General features: G+C 48.9%; 1 long non-coding RNA gene and 1 pseudogene across 1 annotated transcript; one reads left to right on the top strand and one right to left on the bottom strand.

Moving 5' to 3' along the window:
- Positions 385–3,360, bottom strand: Akp-ps1 (alkaline phosphatase pseudogene 1; annotated as a pseudogene).
- On the top strand, positions 3,853–14,885 carry Gm28375. Its single transcript, XR_387217.3, has 3 exons — positions 3,853–4,073; positions 5,676–5,829; positions 14,667–14,885. It is a non-coding gene; the product is annotated as a predicted gene 28375 (long non-coding RNA).
- The last annotated feature ends 6,397 nt before the right edge of the window (positions 14,886–21,282 follow it).

The raw sequence follows: 21,282 nt of genomic DNA, 5'->3' as shown, positions 1-21,282 counted from the left end.
ACCATATGTAACAAGATCTGCCCTCTTCTGGAGAGTTTGAAGACAGCTACAGTGTACTTGCATATAATAAATAAATCTTAAAAACAAACAAAAACATTTAACTGGGGCTGGCTTATAGGTTCAGAGGTTCAGTTCATTATCATCAAGGCATGCATGGTGCAGGTAGAGCTGAGAATTCTACATCTTCATCTGAAGGCTGCTGGAAGACTGGATCCCACGTGATTAGGAAGAGGGTCTCGTTGCCCACCCCCACAGTGACACACTTCCTCCTACAAGGCCACACCACCTAATAGTGCCACTCCCTGGGCCAACTATATTCAAACCACCAGCCATGAGCACTAGAGCCTATGGGACAGTGGAGTGAAGTCCAGTGAGCTTAGGTAGTCAGGGTTCAGCTGCCACCATCAATATCAACATTGTCCCAGCCCGCAGGAATAGCAGGGTGGAGGTGTGGCCCCGGCTCACCGCACTGCTCCAGCCAGCAGGGGGCACCAGGCCGCAGTCAGTGTAGGGCTCCAAGCAGGCTGCGAAGGCCATGACGTGCGCGATGTAGTTCTACTCCTGAACTCCGTGTACCAGGTGCGCCTGTGGGCCACGAGCGAATATTGCCACGTCCTCCCCGCTGTGGGTTACTGATGACAGGGGTACAGCCGTCTGCTGCCGGTACTTGGGGTCACCTAGAGAAACAAGGTATTCAGGGCAGAAGGCCTTTGACTCAAGTCTCCTCTACCCTCAACTTCAAGGGTGGTGGCCCCACAGAACTTAGGGACTCTCTTTGTCAGTGACATTTGGCCGGGTACCTTTCTGAAGTTTATAGCCGGGACCATTGCCATATAGGATTGAGGTAAAAGATCTGCCATCCAGAGCATTGAAGGGGCCACCAGTCCTGCAGGGAGAGAGTCACACTTTGCCACTGCCCTGGCGTGGAGCCAATATAGACCAAAATGTTCACCTTTGCCTGGAACTGGCCTATCTTCACAACCACATACACATTTGACAGGCAAGGAAACTGAGGCCCAGAGAAACTTAGGCTATGTGACCAATACATTTGATACATTTGCCTTGTCCCTGGCCTACCAAAGATAGAGTTCCCTTGAGGCACATAGCCACCAAAAGAAAAGATGTGAGTGGTCGGCGGTGACAAGGATCATGGTATCCTGCTCACTGGTGAGCTTGTCTGCCTTGTCAACGGCCGAGTCGAACATGACAGCCTCAGTCAGGGCACGATAGGCTATGGAATCATGGTGGCTGTGGTCGATGAGGCCCCCTGCAGGAAACCAGAGATGGGGAGATGTTTGAGCCTGTGCTGGACCCGGTTCTTCCTCCTCCTCCTCCTCTCTGCCAGGCAAAACCTCCCACTTTCCACAAAGAGATAGAAGCCTTTGGGGTTCCTGCGCAGCATGCACACAGCTACCTCCATCATCTCGGCCAGGGAAGGGTCTTGAGCAGGGTCTTGGTGAATGTCATATTTCATGTCGTTAGGTTCAAAGAGGCCTGAGGGACACAGAAACACATGGATCCCAGGCTGTGTTAGAGGGGTCATGACACTTACATAGATGTTCAGTGAAGTCCTTCTAAAAATGGCATGGTAGGAAATGGACCATTACCCATGAGGTGAGTCACTGCTGCGTCCTGTGATGCCTGAATGAGCTCCTTATGGTTCCAAACATATTGGGCCCCTACAGGGACAAAGCCAGCCTTAACACATACCTTTGAGATGTATAGCCCTGTCTTAATGCTTGCTAGCCCCATACCCTGGTATCTCTGTCACCTGGTGTTTTGCCAGCCACTTCTGTACCAGATTCTGTCCATCCATCCTGCTTCTGAACTGAGTGCTGTTGCCTGAGTACTCAGGGTCTGGTGTCCCCTTAGAAAACATGAATATGCAGCCCCCGCCAAGGATCACCTATAATCAGAAGGTCAGGACAGGAGGACTTGGGATTCCTCTGTCTCCGACAGACAGACAGACCCCACCAGGTATGTGAGAAGGGCATCTCCTGGGCTGTGTGTCAACACTTTCCCCCTACCCATTCCTCAGATAACATGGAGGACCCAGAGCCCAGGCTGCCGGCTGCCTATACTGCGATGAGCGACACCTCCATGCGGCCCTCCTCCCTCCCTCTTGGGGCTCACATCAATGTCCATGTTGGAGATGAGCTGAGTAGAGATGTCTTTGGAGCTGCCCTGCAGCGCCGAGGCAGGTATCTCTGCATCTGAGTACCAATCACAGTTCACTGTGTGCGAGTAGGTACCGGCTGGAGAGGCGTGCTGCACCGACGTGGCGGTCACCACTCCCACAGACTTGCCTAGAAATGACAGGAATCAGGTGCTCCAAGCCTGCTCTAGCTCCTTAGCCTGGTCCTAACCCACTTAGTTTTTGTTTGTTTGTTTGTTTGTTTGTGCACAAGTTCTTGCTATGTAGCTCTGGCTGGCCTGGAACTCACTATGTAGACCAGGCTGGTCTTGAAGTCAAATCTGCCTGCCTCTGCCTCCCAACTGCTGGGATGAATGGTGTGTGCCTCCATGCCTGGCTTACCTTCTCTCTTTGCACAGTGCATCACTGAGAAGACCTCATTGCACTGGTTGAATCGAGCAGCTGTGCTCAGGCCGATGGTCTTGTAGTTGGTCTTGACCCCACAGAGATAGGCGGTTGCTGTGCCTGCGCTGTCTGGGACCTGTCTCTCCACGTTGTATGTCTGGGGACAGAGACACTCTCAGCCTGGTACTACTGGTAGACATTAGTCCCTGCTTCCTGAGACATGTCTACACTGTCCTGGTTGCAAACTTGGGCTCCAGTTCTTCTGGGTTCTTCCATCTCTTGTCCTCTCCAGCCCCTTTCCTGTCCTAGTGTGTTCCAGTGCTCACCTTGGACAGAGCCATGTATGGGAAGAGGTCCATGGCTAGGGGTGTCTCCAGTCCTAGATGGTCTTCCAACTGTCCCTTTAGGATCCTGGTGGCTGTCACCGTGGGCACCCCCAACCCTACAAAAACAGAATCTGGTTCGATCTGAACACCAGGCTTTCCTGGACACATCAATGGATGCCTGGAGCTCAGGGGGCCCCAGGGTGGCCAGGCCGTGCTCACACACTCACTGTCTCCCAGGAAGATGATGAGGTTCCTGGCTGATGTCTGAATGGGCTGCAGCTTTTTGGCAACATCCAGGGCCTTCTTCGCCTTTTGATTCCAGAAGGCCGAGTTCTTCTCCTCCACTGGCCAAGGGGGAGACCGGAGGCAGGTGTCAGTGGAAGGCTGTGCTTGTGAGTGGGGACAAGCAGTTAGGGGAGCCTCCTTACCTGGAATGACACCAAAGGACAGCTGAAGCCTGAGGCCCAGCAGCAGCAGCAGCCAGGCTCCCTGCATAGCTGGGGCTGGAGGAGGGGATGGCCTTAGATGGGGAACAGTTCTTGCTTGAAGAACTCAGTGTCCCTCCCTAATCCCCAGGCTCCTCCCTGACCCCACCCCCCCTGCTCTGGAAAGGAAGCCCTGCTGCCTGGATAGAAGTGGCAGGGTGTGGCTAGGCCAGCCTGGGGGGTTGTGAGGGAGGGCTGACAGATGCTGTTCCATGGTTGCCCTTCCCCTTAAGGGTGAGAGGTTGAAGGCTGCTTTCCCCAGGGTGAGGATTTGTGTCCTGTGCTGCTAGGATCACTCTCTGCACACATAGTCAGCACCTATCACTCTTTAATGGTTCCAAAGAGCCAGCTGGACTGGGATATGCTCTGGGGTGGAGCTGGAAACACACAGCCTGGGTGCAGGGTCTGGATTCAGCCTTCTGACATCATGAGCTCCGTTGACATGGAAACAAGCTCACAGAGTGGCCTCAGTGACATGCTCACAATCTTGGCTTTGAGGGAGTCATGTTGGGTACCAAGGCCTGTAGTCCCAGAATGACTATTGCCTAGACAATATCGGGGCACCATTGACTCATGACCTGTTTGGTGAAAAAAGTTATTAGGGCAGGCTGGGAGAGCCTTGTCTTTGTGTTTGAGTGTACATTCGTAAGGATAAGGCCCAGACCATGCTAGGTTGAGAGGCTGCAGTACCCTGAGGAAAACCTGAATCTTCCAGAGAAGCAGGTAGGGTTTACTTCTGATCCTTAGTCTCTTAGGCAGGTGAAGGGATGCCAGGGTGAGTGCTCTGTACATACCTTGAGCACGTCTGTAGGTATAGCCGATGGTACATGTCTTTAATCCCAACACTAGGGAGGCAGAGACAGGCAGAGCTCTGAGGTCAGGGTCAGCCTGGTTTACAGAGTGAGTTTGAAGACATCAAGAGAGCCACAGAGAGAAACCCAGGTTGGGGGGAGGTGGCAGGGGTTTGGGGAGGGGCAAACCAACCAATCAACCAACAGAAACTGTGAGCTTCCTGTAGCCCCAGGGGGTAGGCTAGGCTCTAAGAACGTCTGTGATCCAATGATCCCACCTCAGTGTATTTTGAGAAGAATGCACTGGGTTCAGATCATCCCCAGTGGCCAAGAGATGTGGGGTCAAGCCAAACGCCCACTGGTGGATGAGTGGGTCAGAGAAACGTGGTCCACAGGCACAGGGGAAATTCGTTCCACCTTTACATAGAGGCAGGCAAGCACAGTGGGATACCCCTATAGTCCCAGCGCTCTGTAGGCCAAGGCAGGCTTCAAGGTCATCCTGGGCTACATACACACAGTCAGCTCCTGTCTTGTTACTCTCCAGATTGCTACCATTTTCCAGTATAAATTCAAGATTATCGTTGACTACATGGAGAATCTGAGGCCAGTGGGGGATTCATGAGATCTTGTCTCAAAAAAACAAACAAGACCCAGTGTGCCTGAGCATGCTGATAATTCTAGTACTCTAGAGGCAGAGGTAGTGGCAGGCTAGCCCTCTTTTGAGTATGAGGCTAGCCTAGGCTACATAGTACATTGCAGACCAGGCAGGGCTACATAGTGAGAGTCATTCAAAAAAAAAAAAAAGTGTGTGTGGGGGAACAACATGGAACTTTTTATTTTATTTTTGGCTGTCCTCAACATTGAATTTAGGACCCTTTGGCTAAGTGTTCTACTAGAGCTGTATCCCCAGCAACCAAATAGTGCTACTGCTGTCCTATTATTATTAATTATTAATTGCTATTATTAATTACTTGGTTTTTATGAGACAGGGTCTCATGTAGGCTGACCTTTAAGATCTGATCTTCCTGCCCTTATACCTCCTATGTGCGGAGACTGGTCACCCCTCCCCATTTAGATGGTAAAGTTTATTTCATATAGTTTTAAAAATAACAATTTAAGGGGGTGGTGAGATGGCTCAGTGGGTAAGAGCACGGACTTCTCTTCAGAAGGTCCTGAGTTCAAATCCCAGCAGCCACAAGGTGGTTCATAACCACCCGTAATGAGATCTGATGCCCTCTTCTGGTGTGTCTGAAGTCAGCTACAGTGTACTTATGTATAATAATAAATAAATCTTTGGGCTGGAACGAGCGGGGTTGATCAGAGTGAGCCGAGGTCCTAAATTCAATTCCCAACAACCACATGAAGGCTCACAACCACCTATACAACGACAGTGTACTCATACATAAAATAAATACATAAATCTTAATCATTGCCTGTAGTAGCCCTCCTCCCTTGGGCAGCCCCAGCTCAAACCTCCTTACTGCGTGAGTCACAGATTTGACTTGGAACCTCAGGCTTTCCATTTGCTTCCCAGCATCCATCTGCCCCTCCTCAACCTCCACGATGTCCACATGCCTCCTGAGAACTGAAGCTCTCTGGCGAAGTTGCATCCCATGTTAAAGATCCTCTGTTGAAGCCAAGCATGCACAGAGGGACACAGAGTAAATTATTAACTTGAGTAGAAACAGGTACTAATCTTCCAGGGCTGATTTAGGCCTCATTTGGTTGAGACTTACTGTTTTCGTTTATTTATATTTTAAATTGGGATTTACAAATATGCTTTTTCTCATGAAGGGACAAAAAGGGAAAGAAAATGAAAGGAAAGAAAGGAAGGGAGGGAGGGAGGGAGGAAGGGAGGGAGAGAGAGAGAGAGAGGGAGGGAGAGAGAGGGAGAGAGAGAGGGAGGAAGGGAGGGAGGGAGGGAGGGAGGGAGAGAGAGAGAGAGAGAGAGAGAGACAGAGAAGGCAGAATAGAGGGAAAGAGAACCCTTGAAGATGAAGGCCTGCTAAGACCTAGGGGAGTGAAGGAAACTGCTTGTGTGCTAAGAAGCAGTAAGAGGACTCAGGGCTTTCATCTTTTGTGTGAGGCCTTTAGCTGAACTGACATTCCAGGGCAAGGCAGTACCAAGAGGCAGCCCCCAGCCGGAAGCCTAGCACCCTGGAACTGTGGGGTGTAGCATGTGGGGCTCACCTTCCCCCTTCTTTAAATGTAGTAGAATTGGAGTTTACTAAAAGACATTTTTAGAAGACCCTTTAAGCATGGGCGTTAATGGAGGAGAGGAGGCCATAGTGATTGGGAAGAAGGCAAGCACAGTGGATAGGCGGAGTGTGAGCTTCTTAAGGGAAATTTGCCTGTTTTTGTTTTTGTCTCCTGGAAGACAAGGGTTTCATGCAGCCAAGGCCAAGCTCAAATATAAACTTGCTATGCAACCAAGGATGACCTAGAACTCCAGATCCACCTCATCTACCTCCTGAGTACTGGGATTGCAGGTCTGTGCTACCACATAGGGCTCAAAGGCTTCTTTTGGTAGCCAAAGTAAGAGTCAATGTTAAGAAAGTGTTCAGGTGTCCTGCTTGGTGGAAATTCCTTCTTAGAGAATCACCAGTAGGCCAGATGTCCCACTTTACATGGCTACAGGAAGTCTCAACACCAAGCAGTGTGGACAGATCAAGATGCAGGGTGAGCTGGAGTTCATCTTACCAGAAAGAGCATTGACCCCTGATGAGTCTCCCTGTGAGGCCACTAGCTGTCAAGGAGTCAGATACTCTGACATCTCTGTAAGACCCTTGTCTCCGTCCCCTAGAGTCACCCAGAGTGGGCTGGAGGAGCATGCATCTCTTTGTTGGAATCCAGGGCACAGAACTGTTACCATCCACTTCACATTTTCAGCCTTTATCAAATCATCATTGTGAACATGGATTGAGCCAGATTAATGACAAAATGACCCATGAATGAGTACAGCAATGCTCAGGGACCCGGAGCAATAGATTAGAAGAGCACATGATATAGTTAGATTAAATCAGAGCTTGCTTAGGCCAAGGACTTCCAATAACAGATCACCCATTTTCATCATGAGGAAAGATCACTGAAAAGTCTCTACTTGGAACCCCAGAGACAAAATTAGCAACAGATTTAAAAGGGCACAGGTCAGATGCCAGCACTTGAGAGCAAAAGAGTCCTCACACAAGGGTGGACTAAACAGCCCCAGGGCAGCCACCAGACATAGAAGAATGTTGCCCACTGTAGTCCGTTCACTCATTTGTGTGTGTCCCCAAAGAGAACAAAAAGGATACTAAGCAGTCAGCAGCTTTATTAGTCAGGGTTCTCAGAGGAACAGAATTTACAGAATGACTCTCTCTCTCACTCCCTCTCATATATATGTGTACACACACACACACACACACACACACACACACACACACACACACACACACAATTTATTAGTGGTTCAGACCTTTGATCCCAGCACTTGGGAAGCAGAGACACTTGGATCTCTGAGTTCAAGGCCAGCCTGGTTTACAGACTGAATACCAGGATAGCCAGGGCTACAGGAAACCCTGTCCCAACAAACAAAGGAAGAATGCCTTACAGGCTTTGGTTCAGTGAAGTGATGGACTTGCCAACAAGGGCTAGCAGGCAAAGAGAACAAACTTCCATCCTCCATGTCATTGAAATAGGCTGATTAAAGGTGAATCTGCCCACCTTAGAAGTTCTGGATTAAAAGTGGGTCTTCCCACTTCAAATGACTTAAGAAAATCTCCCTCCCAGGCATACTCAGTCACTTGGGTTTTAGTTAATTCCAGATGTAGTCAAGTTGACAACCAAGAATAGCCAACACAGTGCCTTTTTGGAATGTGTACGACCCTTGAGATGGTTAACATTTTCAACCTGACAGGATCTAGTATCACGGGACAAGCTCTGGGTACACCTATGAGGCGTTATGCCGATTAGGTTAACCTCAGCACGCCTGAGAGGGATTTGCTTGCTTCTAGTAAATGAAGTGGGAGGCCCATCTGAGTGTAGATGGCCCAGACAGAAGGTCCGAGGGGAAGCTCTTCTTACCTGCTTGCCTTCACCGCTCAGGTGTGAGCTCACATACCCTGCTTACAAGTTCATCTCTCCTCTTCTTGAGTTCATGAGTCTTGTGAGTCAAGCTATCCTGTGGCTACCTCTGCTGCTGCTGGAATGGGTTCTCCTCAGAACCACACTGGAACTGCTGAGGTCTCCAGCCCCATGGGCTAAGCAACTACTGGTTCCCAGTCTCTCCAGCAAGCAGACAGCTACAGTCGGACCTTAACTTGTAACCACCACACAAAGCAGCAACTGACAGTCTTCAGTGCTCAATACGTTTTGGCTGACAGAACTTCAGAGCAGAAGTAAGATGCAGGGCAGTGAAGTGGCTTGTCATACGTGTGTGTTACTCTACAGTGGAGGGGGTGAATCTTTCCATCCATGGGTGGAATGAAGGAAGAATACGGAGTTGAATGAAAAGAGACAAGAGGGTTCCCTCATTCCAGGCTGAGGCTGAGAGATCCTGGGTGGTGTTGGTTAAGCAAGAGTAGAAAATGGTGGCCTTGGGTTGCTGGAACCCAGAGTGGTGGTGAGAGGGTTTATAACTTTTCCATAGGCCCTATCTGATGCCCTTAGTAGGGCCACGGGGGTGGGGGTGGGGTTTGAATGAGAATGGCCCCTATAGGCTCATATATTTGAATACTTGGTGGAACTGTTTGAGAAGGATTAGGGGGTGTGGCCCTGTTGGAGGAGGTGTGTCACTGGGGGTAGGCTTTGAGCTTTCAATCAGCAAATAAGTGCTCTGCAACAGCTCCAGAGCCATCCCACGACTGCCTGTCCACCATGCCTGCCTCCGGGTATGCTCCCACCATGATGGTCATGGATTCAACCTCTGAGAAACTGTCAACCCCAAATTAAATGCTTTTACAAGTTGCTGTGGCCATGTTGCCTCCTTAGAGCAATAGAAAAGTAGTCAAGGCAGGGTTGCATGTGAGGTCATCTCTATTCCTCTGGGACCAGAAATTTTAAGAGTGGAACTGAGTAGCAAGAGTGTGACACAGGAGCACAGGCTAGTACATCTCTCCCTTCTCCACTCTTGCCTCACGGAAAACTAAATCTGAAGAGAAGTAACAAGGAAAACAGGGATGTGGAGAGGGGGATCTACCAGGCCAGGGGTGGGGTGGGGGTGGGGGTGGGGGAAGACCTAAGCAATTATTCCAGAACTTGGTCTAGATGATCCAAATGAAATGATGGAAACCGGAAAGGCTGGCTGGTGGCTGAATTTGTAGATGAAGAGTTCCTTCCTTTGTTAAGTGTAGACTTAATTTCAGTTCCAAAATTCCCCATTACCCACACTGAAAAAGCTCAAGCTCAGAGGCAGTAGGACTTTTGAAGGTCTGGACAGGTTAACATCTGAACTTACGGGGAAACGGAAGGCAGTAGTTGGGTCTTTTGAAGGAGATCAGTTGTCTGAAAAGGCTAGCTCTGTTTAACTAGGACTAACCTGAGGCCTGCAAGCCCCTCCCCCAGCTGACTTTAGAGGACCAGGAAGGTCCTGACTGGGCTGCAGAAGGGTGATGCTGTGGGTGATATGGTGAGGGGAGAGGAGCCTGAGAAGGGTGAGAGGAAGGTTCGAGGATGAGGCCTGCAGTGGGAAGAGAGATGTGAGGAGGACAAGGCTGACGTCAGTGGCGAGGAAAGCTCAAGCTGAAGAAGGGCAGGAAAGAAGTGGAAAGATGGAAAGAGAAAGAAACGTTAAGATGATTAAAACCCCGGTAGCTTGCAAAACCAGCGTTTCAGTATTGATTGGACTGCTTGTGGATTTGGTATCTGTTTTGTTTTGTTTTGTTTTGTTTTATTTATTTAAAGACAGTTTCTCTGGGTAGCCCTGGCTATCCTGAAATGTTTTGTTATTTTTAACAAAGCATATATACTTATGAATTTTATTCATAGGTAAACATATGGAACTGGAAAAATATATATAGTGTTGCTCAGGCCCAGAAAGATGCTGTTACATCCTTACATATGGCTCTTAGCTTTGATTCTTTTTTTGTAAATATTTATTTATCATGTATACAGCATTTCTCCTGCATGTATACCTGGAGGCCAGAAGAGGGCACCAGATCTCAGTACAGATGGTTGTGAGCCACCATGTGGGAACTGAACTCAGGACCTTTGGAAGAGCAGTCATTGCTCTTAACCACTGAACCATCTCTCCAGCCCTTACTTAGCTTTGATTCTTTAGTTATGCATGCTTACCTTGGAGCACTTGTGGAAGCCAGGAAACTAGGAGTCTGTCTCTCTCTTTCTCTCTCTCCCTCTCTCCCTTCCTCCTCCCTCCCTCCTCCCTCTGTCCTTCTTCCCTTTAAGGGAGAAGGGATAGCAAGACACAGATAAAGTGAAAACAGAGAGGGTGAAGACTTTGAGTGGAAATTTTTTTTTTGTTTAAGATTTAGTTTTTAGTTTATATGTACAAATGTCTTGCCTGCAGGTATCTAAGTGTATGATATGTGTGTGTGTGTGTGTGTGTGTGTGTGTGTGTATCTGGTGCAGGCAGGGGCCAGAAGGGGGTACTGGACTCCCCAGAACTGTAGTTACTATGGCTGTAAGCTGCCAAGTGGGTTCTGGGAAGCAAACCCATGTTCTCTGCAATAGCAGTAATGCTCTTTGGAGTGGAAAGATTTAATTAGAGAAAGAAGTGGGGAGGAGGGGATGGGGTGGGGGTGGTTAACCAAAACAAGTGTGTAAACTTACTATATTGTAGCACAATTATACACACACACACACACACACACACACACACACACACACACATTAGAAGAGAGATACCCTACATGTCTGGATAACACTGTTCCTAGAGGCTGTGGGTTACTAAACAGAAACCCCAGAAGCAGGAGGTTTGGAGCACTTCCATGTCAGTCATTGGTCAGGGATGCTCCAGAGACTCCCAAAACAGTGCAGACTCTTCTTGCTACATGCTTGGAAACCCACCAGAGCTAGATAAGACCTGCTAGGCAAGACATGCCTATTTGTTACTGGACCAACCAACCACTGCCCAAGGACTGCATGTGAGGCCCAGGCACTGAGAAGAAATGGTGGCTGAGTGCTCAGCTCTGAACAAGACACAGATGCCACTCTCCTAAGGCTTGGGGAACAAGGTGGGGGAGGAAGAAGAGAAAATGCAAGCCAGAAGGCAGAGAGGACTTGCAAATGCCATCCTTTGACAATGCCACAGTCATCACAATCATAAACTCACAGAAGCTGTAGTTACCTTCAAGGGCTATCAGAAGATGGACACTGTCAAAAATTAGTCATGGCTGGAGGGGGGACTTAGTGGGCTCAATGCCTCTTGCTGGGAATTCTGGGAGAAGGCGAGTCATGGTCTTCAGCTGTGTACCACTGGTGCTAGCCAGCACTCCTCAGCATGAGCTGCCTCAGGAGGAAGGAATAGGTTGGCAGTGTGACTGAGATCAGATGCATCTGTTCCTGCCACGGTTCTTATCTCCATCTTGACCGGCATTTTTTGCAAGACAGGACAAACTACGGTGCCAGGTGTGGGCTTTTAGGTGAAATGGGGCTAGTTTAGCTATCACCAATGGGCATAAAATGTCACTGAACCATTATTGAGATGGAGTCTTGAAGAGACAGATCCTTGGCTCCAGCTTCTCAGGCACATGAGTGATGGGCCTGTGCTATGGAGCGTTGTTGGTCTCTCTCTCCACCCCTTTGATGATATCGAGGAAAGGATCGCAGTTGGTTCCTGAAATTCTCTAACATTGTACTAACTTTACCATCTCTTTTGAAGCAGAGCCCCGGAGCAAAGACTCACACTGCTATTTGCAGGCTTAGAATACACAGCTGCCTTCTACTCGAGGCTGGTGATGGTGGTCTTCCTGCTTTTTAATTAACTTAGTTCTTTGACAATTTCATGCATTTATATAATGCGTTCTGGTTACTCCCCCCACCTTCTTTTATCTCCTTTCTTGTTTCCTCTTTTTCTTCCCCTTCCTCCTCCCTCTTAAGATGGTCTTGTATAGCCCAGCCGGGCTCAAACTTGCTATACAGCCAGAGATGACCTTAAGCTCTTTTGCTGTTGTTGTTTGTTTGTTTTTTTATTTTTCGATACAGGGTTTCTCTATGTAACAGAGCCCTGGCTGTCCAAGACTCACTTTGCAGACCAGGATGAATGCAAACTCACATAGATCTGTCTGCCTCTGGGATTAAAGGCATGCCCCACCATGCCTGGCCATGTCCTTGAACTCTTGATCCTGCCTTTCCTCTCCCAAGCTCTGGGTACTGGGGGTGGAAGCCAGGGCTTTGTGCATACGAGGTGAACACTGTACCAACTCTTGCTAAACCCCCAGCTGGCCCTCTATTTTTTGGTAACTGTAAGTTTTCCTTTCTAATTATTTCAAGGAAAGGCCTAAGCTTGTTTAATGAAAAACATTAAATAAATATGACCACAGGCCATTATGTGGCTATGGCAAAAAAAAAAAAATCATTAAAGTGATGCATGAATAGTTGAATTTTGAGAAGTACTAATTGAAAGAAAGAAATCCAACACCCTCTTCTGGCTTCTGTGGGCAGCAGGCACAGCGGTGATATGCACAGACACACATGCAGCCCAAACACCCAGGTACACCGTTAGAATTAAAAATATCTAATAAAGAAATGCAGTGCATTTTGGATCTGAGCTCCCAATCACCTCCACCATTTTCTGATTATCTTCTGAAGTGTCATCTCTCTGAGCCTAGGTTCTCTCACCTGAGAATGGGCAAGAGACAGGACCTGTACTCCAGGGCTGCTATGGGGACATAGTGGGAGATCTTAGTGGTTCACTATGCACTGAAGGGTTAGGGGCTGTGTGTGGAGGTAGAGGAAGCTATACCCTGAGCTTCAGAACAAAGAACCAAGTCTTGGAATCCTGGAAGGCCTGCAAGTGGAGCCAACCGTCAGTGAGGAGGTGGCTCATTCTGGTAGTGACCCTTCTATCCTGATAGAGCCTAGGAGGTGGGGCCTTGCTTTGATCATTCATTTCCAGCAAGAAATATACTCTCCAAATCCCCACACGTAGCAGAAGCAGCCTTGTGTTACATGAAAGGAGCAGATGAAACCCTAAGTGAATGTGTGTTGTTGACATGGGCTGAGCTGTCATGGATTCCAACGCATCAGGCCCATGGAGTGGCGAAGCCTTCCCCAGTGAAGCTCAGAGGGGTGGCAAAGCCTTTCCCTGGTCTGAATGCAAATTTTAACAGTCCATGTAGAAGCTATCAGCTTCCTCCTCTGGGATAACTGCAGCCTAAGACTGCTCCCCTACAGAGACCTCTTATAAAGATGAGCTAAATCTGCCTCCTTGCTCAGCTGTGTACCATAAGCCCACCTTCCTGACTCAAATGTATAAAGCAAATGCATAGCCCAGCCCAGCTCTTCTGTACTTATGTCCTGGGGCTGCTATGGGGTCTTAGAGGGGGGCTGGGTGTAGATCCTTTCTCCACTCTCTCATCACCTGAGTCAATCCCTGGGCTCTGGTGTGAGAACAGGAAGGAGACTGATCTACCACCAAGGCAAGAGACAGTCCCCTTTCCCTCACCACGCCCCATGGTCCCTGGGGGAGGAGACAGTGCACAGCTGAGTCCCTTCTGCAGCTTCAGCGGAGGCAAGAGGGTCTGAGCCCGTGAGGACCTAGGAGTTCAGGAGTGGGCCTGGCAGAAGTGGCTCTCCGTGGGCACCCTTGACTGTTCACTTACCCACCAGGCAAGACCTCCTCTGTCTAGTTGTAGTGGTGGCAGCATCAGGGACAGTTGGCAGGTGTAGCTCAAAGTCATCCTTTAAAAATGTATTATTGTGATGTGTATGATGTGGTGTGTTGCTCGCCTTGGGGAGCACATGGAAGTCAGAGGGCAACTGCAGTCAGTTCTCTCCTTCCTCTCTTTAAAAAAAAAAAGTGGGTGATGGGGATTGAACTCAGGTCATCAGGCTTTTGTGGAAGTGCCTTATCTGCTGAGTCACCTCCCCAGCCCCTGTCATCCTTCTGAGTGATACCTGCTTCTCTGGGCATGGAGGAATGCAAAGTCCTAGGTGTCCAGTGCCGCATTCGGTAATTTCTCTGTGACTTGGTGTCAGGAGCACCGGGAGGACACTCTCCCTCCAGCAGCAGTCTTATTAGCTGGAAAATCTATTAAGGTAAAATATGCTGAAGGGCCGCCTTTGTTCCTCACTCTATTCTGCATTCATTTTCTTGGTATTTGGCTAACTGCTTTCCAGAACTGTACAATTTAGGAACACTGTGGAACACAGTGAAGTTCATGAACCTGCTTGAGTAAAATGACCGTTTTAAGTAAAATAAATGACTTAAATAGATCTTACCCCCTAAGATGGCTTTATATACTAGAGAAAGAAACCCTTGATAATCATAAAAGCTCACAAAAAGGCAGAGCAGGTTCAAAGAGATTATCTTATCCTAAGGTTTAACTGACCACTTATGTTTTTTTTTTTGTTGTTTTTTTTTTTTCAGGAATGAGAATAGAACTTGGGGAACTCACACAGGCCTGGCCAGTACCCATCCTCAGCTATGGCTCCAGGTACCTCCTGCCTATAATTTCTGTTTTGAGACTGGGTCTTGCTAAGTTGCCTGGGCTTTAACTCACAGGCTCTGTAGCCAAAGCCAGACTTGAACTTGCTCTCCTACTGCCTCAGCCCTTTGAGCAGCTGGGATTACAGGGATGTGCTAACAGACCTGGTTACAGTTAATTCTTTAAAATTTATTTTCATGGTATGCCTGTATGTATGTCTGTGTATCACATGTGTGCCTGGTGCGTGCCTGAGGAGGCCAGAGGTTATCAGATCTCTGTGGGACTGGAGTTATGGATAGCTGTGAGTCACTGGACTCAAACCTGAGTCTTCTGGAAGAGCAGCTAACTAACTGAGTGAGCCACTCTCCAGGGCCACGGTAAGAGTTTCAACTTATAAACATAATTTACTTATATGCAAATTCAAGCTAATTTTCTCAGGTCCAGAACACCCCTTTCTCTAGAACCTTCCTTCTTAAGGGGGTTGTGCCAAAGACTGAACCTGACTCTTTTTACCTGCTAAGCAGGTGTTCTATCATGGAGCTGCCCCCTAGTTCTAGAACTTTCTTCATCGTTATACAAAGCATCACCTTTGTTCTGGCACCCACCAGAGTGGAGTTGATTCTTTAATCTGTGTCAATTCCTTTCATCCCAACCCCGACTCCAAATAATCCCTCAAGCCTGTGCTTTCGGTCCACAGAGGCCTTTAGCTGATGTCCTTTAAGGCCCCTGGCCAGCTCTTCTGCAAGCTGCCTACAGTGTCGTCTGCCATGCCACCTCCGCAGGCCTCCAGAGGTCTGCCTGTGTTGCCCCAGGGCTGCCCCACACTCTGGGCTCCACACCTAGACCTGCAAGGTCTGCTGAGGCAGCCAGGATGTGTCACCACCTGGCCTGCTACCTGTGTCTTTAAGCAGACTTTATGGAAGCATTTTAATGGTCTGGGAATACCAGGGTGCCTGTCAGCAGGGATTTTATCTTAGTTACTAGAATAATGGATTGTTTAATACACTCCTTGCTGAATGTACAGGAAAGCTTTTAGACCAATTGTGGATCCATTCTGGCTAAATATAAACAGCCTTCCCCCCTACTTTTAGTTTTTTAAATTGAAATTATACACAGATGTAAAGTGTCAAATGGATCTGGCAGGTTTATTAAAACAAAATGGGAGAGCACTTCATGCTCCTAGATGCATTTTCCATCTTGGAGGCAACCACGTCCCCTCTTGGTATTTAGTGTGTGTGTGTGTGTGTGTGTGTGTGTGCGCGTGCGCGCGCGCGCGTGCGTGCGTGTGTGTGCATGAGCATGTGGTTGAATGTGGCATCCCAAAGTTGAAGGCAGACCCCTTCCCTGGTTGATTTCTACTTTCTATAGTCAGGATCTCTGTCTGAGCCCAGAGCTCACGGGTCCCGCTAGTCTAGCTAGTCAGTTCACCAGGGCCTCTGAGTGCGGGGATGTCAGGCAGCTGCCAGGGCCGCCTGCTTGTGTAGGAGTTCAGAGGATCAGAGCTCCAGTGCATCTCCTGTGTGTGGAAAGCACTTGATTTACTGAGCCATTTCCCTAGTCCACCCCCAATCTGCATGGGTTTTAAATTTTTTATAGTTACCACTATTTGTAAAAACCACACCTCTCAGAATAACAGACAAATGAAAACAACCATTTCTTCTTTTTCAGTTTTTTATTAAGATTTATTTTATGTATATGAGTAGACTGTAGCTGAACAGATGGTGTGGGCCATCATGTGGTTGATGGGAATTGAACTCAGGACCTCTGCTCACTCCAGCCCCACTTGCTCTGGCCCCACTCACTCTGGCCCAAAGATTTATTTATTATTATATGTAAGAACACTAGCTGTCTTCAGACACACCAGAAGAGGGCATCAGATCTCATTACAGATGGTTGTGAAGCCACCATGTGGTTGCTGAGATTTGAACTCAGGACCTTCAGAAGTGCAGTCAGTGCTCTTAACTGCTGAGCCATCTCTCCAGCCCTTCATTTCCAGTTTTCAGCTGTATTTACTGACATTTTCTGCTAATATTATGTCATGAACTATCCCTGAACAACCAACATTTTTTTTTAAAGCTGATAGAAATGTGTAATTTGGAAGGGGTCTTCTGGAGACTTTGTGTTTCCTCCACAAGGCCACCACTGGGTGGTTCTGTGGGGGTTGGGCATGCATCTCTAAGATGCCTCTGAGCTGGAGTACGAGGGAGCCCAAACTTTCTCACAGCTCTGCTGTGGCACTCTCAGCATGGCCGGAGACAGTGCAACATCACTTCCGCTGTATCTGAGCTCAGCAGCTGAAGACTCTGCTCTGATTCAAGAGGAAGGACAAGAACAGGGTGTGTGGTGGTGGTGGGTAGGCAATGAATCTGCAGCCACCTTTAGCTCCCCAGAACCTTCCACTGAAGAGTGAACTGGCTACTCATGTGTCCCATCTCCTCATCCTCTCAATATGGCCCCAGAGCAGTTTGTAGATTCTCACTCAGTGTTTATCTTAGGATGTACTGCTGTTGCCAGATGTGCCAGGTGAAAGACCAGGGAAAGGCTTTTCTTTCTTGTACTTGCTTCCCCACTCATACCCAATACGTTCCTTACTGTCAGATAGGGTTGTTTTCAGTGCACTTAGTGTCAGTCTAATCTTGGAGTCTGTCCGTGACTTGACTTTCTCTGAGCCACTTCACTTACCGGCTACCTCAGGCAGGGATCTTCTAGATCGGATGCCTCTCACCCCTGGTGGTGCTGGCCTGCTCCTCAATCCTGAGCGCACTGATGCTACTGTTTAGGTGTATGAGACATAAAATAATCCAACTCCTCCCAGGGACATTTGGTTGAGGGTTGAACACTATTAAATACCATTACAGTTAATGGTGGGCGTTTACTCTAATTACCTCTTTAATGTTTATTTTTCCTTTCTGACAGTCTTGCTACATAGTATATCTACATAGTCTTGTACGTAGTCTGATTAGTATTTACTGTGTAACCCAGATTGGCCTCCAATGCATGGCAACCCTCCTGCCTCAGGCTCCCAAATGCTGAGATTTCAGGTGTGAGCTGCCATGCTCAGATATTTTTTTTTTCAAATAAGTTAAGATGTTGTGAGCCAGGGGGATTTAACTGTAACTATATCCTTCTCTGGAACCTTGGATGTTTAAGGATATTAGCCAAGCAGCCAGCTGGATGGCCTTCATGGGAGCTTAGATACTTTGAACACTCCAAAGACGCCTTATGGACATTACATAGCAACCACAGTTGGCTGCTCTTGCTATGAGCCCTGGGACTGAACCCGTGTTGGCAGGTTTAGCACCTGGTACCTTTACTGGCTGGGCTACATCACCAGCCCTTTCTTTGGTGTCTAGCCATCTAGTCCTTGTTTTTCCATGGCTCTCATTTCCTTGAAAATGTCAGTGATAACTTCATTTTCTCTGTGTGATCTGTTTTCTCCATAGGACCTATTTTCCTTTTAAAAGGAAGTTTCCCTGGTTATCTTTATTTACAGATAGGACTCACAAAGTGACTAGAAGCCCAAGTACCCTAGGGACTTGGCAGGCTGATTCCCCATGAGAAGCCTGGCTGGGATCTCACTGGGGAAACTCTGCTGCCAAGTTTGTATTTCATGTGGGGACAGGAGGGCCCCGGAGAAGATGTTTTCAATCTCCTGCCTGGCTGCTGAAGGCCTGAGGGCTGACTGGATCCTGCAGCAGCCCTCTGCTGCATCTCATGGGGTCCTATCACAGGAGATTCTACCAGGCCTGGTGACTCTCCGATGATCGCTCTCTTGCCTGCTGGTGTGGGAAGAGGTCAGTTTATTTACTACAGTGGCAACACTGACTTCTGTAGCCATCCTTCTCCACCCCCAGCCCAGAGCAGCCCAGCCTTGTTGGATGCTGTGCAGTACTGCAGCTCGGTGCTTCAGCATTCTTTGTGGATGGCCTCGTACCTGCCTTTCTCCAGTCTAACAGGGACTGCTGGCTCACTCTCAGCTACCAGGGTAACGTCCTCCTTTATTTTCCCATTTCCCCTCACAATGGATCCCTGAACACAAGCTCATTGGTGCCTTTGCTGGTCTTGGGGAGGTAGTGAGAGTGGATGTTTTGTATCCTTCAGAAACTGATAATCAATAACCTTCACAGAGGGAGATCTGGCTCCAGGCTCCTAGCTCCCATTGACTGCAATACCCTCTTCTGGAGCCCCACTCTGCCCACATGGCCTCTTCTAAGGTTCTTGAACTGCCCTGCATGCTCTCTTCTCATGGTCCAGCTGTTCTACACTTGGTCCCTCTTTCCATCTCACTGAGTCACCAGTGCCCTATGGCTCAGCCCTCTCTCCTTCACAGGCCTGCCCCATTCCCAGCAGGAGCCACTGCAGGTCTCTGCTGCTCCCACTGTGCCTATGCTGCCTCAGTTTTGGGACACCACCCACCCCAGGATTTTGGATATTTTTTTTCTCCTCTCAGGCCTTCCTCCTCTCACCTGGACTGCCCTCACTGGCTGCTTTAGTGGCTAGCTGGCATGGTGGTGCAGTGGGTATCCTCACTGGCTGTTGCGGTATGCATCTGGGATGCCTCTGCCTGGCACCAGCTCCCTCTTACCATACCTCCAGTGTGCTGTGCTCCAGCTTCCGGTGGACTGCCATCCTGGGCCCACTGAAGTCCTTTCCAAGGCTCTTTGCTAAGTAGGACTGTGCAGGGTGTCAGCCTCTCTCCCCAGGAGGGCAGGTTACAACCATTAATTAATACTTAACTTTCTCATCCATGCTGGACCCACAACCTGCTCCATTTTCCCCTGGGAACATACTGCCTGCTTCTGAGCTTTTTGAGACCCCAATCAGAGTGAGATTGTGTCTGTCTTCCTTCCATGTGAACCTGACAGGCCACTGAGGAAAAGCCAGTGAGCTGCTCTGTGCCCTGTGCTTTAGCCTATAGTGCAGGCAGGTGTCTTGGATAGCTGATGAGTGAGTACTTCGTTTATTTCTTGTCATCTCTTCTGCCAGCAGTGCCCTTAGTGTTCGGTGCCAACTGCCACACTGAGTGGTGTGTGGACACACGTTCTATCAGTTCTCTGACTCAGTGCTGGGTGAACAAACACAAAGAGAAGTGACTCAGCTGGTGCTGTGGGAAGATGACAGAGCCACTGGGAGGCAACAGAGGACAGGTGGCTCAAGTCCTGGCCAGGGCGGCCTGGCTGCACCACCTCAGATGGAGACCTGAGACTTCCATTTGTCAGACAGGTTAGGGCAACCCAGGACTGCTATGGCTCAGAGTTCTCAGTAACATGATGTCCAACCTGAGGGTGGAGCAAGCCTGTTATAGAAGTTTCTAGTCCAGTGCCTGCCTCCTAAGCACGTTCACTCTGCAAAAACTTTCCTTACTGACTGGTAAGCTGTTCCTCACGAGGGTTGGGGAGGCCGTGTCTCAGCCACCTCTGTGTCTTGAGAGAACCCAGTACTCGAGCCACAGCTTCCTTAAGGATTCTGAAGGAGGCAGTGAAAGGAGGTCTTGGAAGCCCGGGTTTGGCCCAGCAGAGAAGCTAGCTCCTCCTCAGATTTGTGGGATGAGCCTTTAGTCTAGAGATCCAGGATTGGCAAAGCACCAGAGTCTTCTTTACCCAGATACTAAACCACCATCCATCACTGCTCTGCCTATCCAGATATGCTGGTCTGGGAATGGGAGCAGAAGGGAGACCTAAGGGGTGGGAGGACAGGCAGCTGAAGGCTGTGTGAGGCTGACAAGGAGCCCAGGGCAGGTGGGGCGTGTCTGTGGCTCTCCTCAGACAACAGCCCATCCTAGGGCTGTGATATCCTTGCAGCTGTGCCAGTCACTCACTGCAAGGAACCTGCCAGGGGACTCCACAGAATCTTTTTTGAAGAAAATCACCATAACCATATCAGATGGGTCTGTTAATCCTGATGCCACAGGGAACAGCACTGGGGAACAGGGCCTTGGTTGCTTTGGTTTTCATCCTAGATTCTAGTTGCTTTTGAAGCCAATTCATACTATTCCAGTCTGGTGAAAGGAGGATACACTGTGCCCAGTTCCCTAGGGAAGAGGCTGCCCAGTGCTCAGAAGGGTAGGAATTGCTAGTACTTGGGATGCTAAGCAGGTGGCTGGGTCAGGTAGGATCTGTTTTGAAGTCCTCCTGCCCTCTGGAAGGTCTGCCTTTACCTTTTAGGGTACATGTTTGAAACTGCAGGTATTGAGGTACCTACTCATAGCATAGCTGTGAACAGGGCTCCTGGGAGCTTTGGCCTATGATATATAAGAAGAGAGGTGGTAGTCCCACCTCCCCACATCCCATGGGCTGGCAACAGAGAGGAAGGGCGGGGAGGGAGGGCCACAGCCACATGCACAGGGTGACTGGCAGCTCCCTACTGTGCATACTAATTACATTTTTAATCAGCTAGAAGGAGGCTGCAGCATCAATCTGCCACACATGGCTCGTGAATCACCCTGGAGCTGGCAGGAAGGTCCTGAGCTGATGACCCCAGCTCAGCTGTGAGGTGGATTCTAGGGAGCCCCTTGCCCTCGGTGACAGGCCACCCAGCTGCCATGCTTGCCCATGGCAT

This window comes from Mus musculus, chromosome 1 (genome assembly GCF_000001635.26).
Source record: "Mus musculus strain C57BL/6J chromosome 1, GRCm38.p6 C57BL/6J".
NCBI classification, from domain to species: Eukaryota; Metazoa; Chordata; class Mammalia; order Rodentia; family Muridae; genus Mus; species Mus musculus.
The sequence above is the reverse complement of the archived record's forward strand: the minus strand, read 5'-3'. Positions and strand labels throughout refer to the sequence as shown.